General features: G+C 28.3%; 1 non-coding gene across 1 annotated transcript; it reads right to left on the bottom strand.

Moving 5' to 3' along the window:
- Positions 1–503: 503 nt before the first annotated feature.
- On the bottom strand, positions 504–575 carry Trnaa-cgc. The gene has a single exon. It is a non-coding gene; the product is annotated as a tRNA-Ala (tRNA).
- Between the last annotated feature and the right edge of the window lie 226 nt (positions 576–801).

The following is an 801-nucleotide window of genomic DNA, read 5'->3' as shown; positions in this document are numbered from 1 at the left end:
AGAATTGCAAAAAACAGAACGATTTAATACACTCAAAAAATTCTGCAAAAAAATCGAGTTTTTTGAAAAACCTGAAAAAAAATCAATAAAATATAATTTTATCACGATCTTTTTTATGAGATAATATTCTCGAATGCCTTCATTTTATCTCGATTAGTATTACATCTCATGTAAGTATAAGGGCTTACAAACTTACCGTATGTATTTATAATAATCCATTTGAAAATATTTGAAGTAATTGTAAGTAAGTATTGGTTAATTTTTATTGATTATTTTTATTTCTCGAATGTTTAATTACGGCGCGGAAAGTTCTAGCAATTTGCCTTAGGGCGGAATGCCATGCACCACTAGATTTATTTTTGCATAAAATCTGAAAAAGTCTAGCAATCTTCAAGAATTTTAAGATCACAGTCAAATTTGTCGTTATATATTAATATCTAAACTTTGAAAATATAAAATATGTAGTTTATTTATGTAACTAATTAAATATGTATAAAAACGTTTGGAGGAGCTGGGATTTGAACCCAGGACTTCCCGCATGCGAAGCGGACACTCTACCCCTGAGTTACACCCCCTTGGGAACAAGATATTATTTTTCCATTTAAATTTTCAAAATGTGTCAAAAAATGAATGCAACGCTATTGCGATATTAATATTTGAGCTTGTGCATAATTTTGTTTTTAGAATAAAAGACCATCTAGCACCCAATCAAATCACACAAAAACAAAATTTTGCATATTTTGTAACATTAAAATTCAAATTGAAAAAAAAAATTCCCATAAATTCCAAATGTCACACAAT

Source organism: Ctenocephalides felis, unplaced genomic scaffold (assembly GCF_003426905.1).
Source record: "Ctenocephalides felis isolate EL2017-DRISC unplaced genomic scaffold, ASM342690v1 CF-g0.4_SCAFFOLD_01886, whole genome shotgun sequence".
NCBI lineage: Eukaryota > Metazoa > Arthropoda > Insecta > Siphonaptera > Pulicidae > Ctenocephalides > Ctenocephalides felis.
This window is presented reverse-complemented; position numbering and strand designations above follow the sequence as displayed.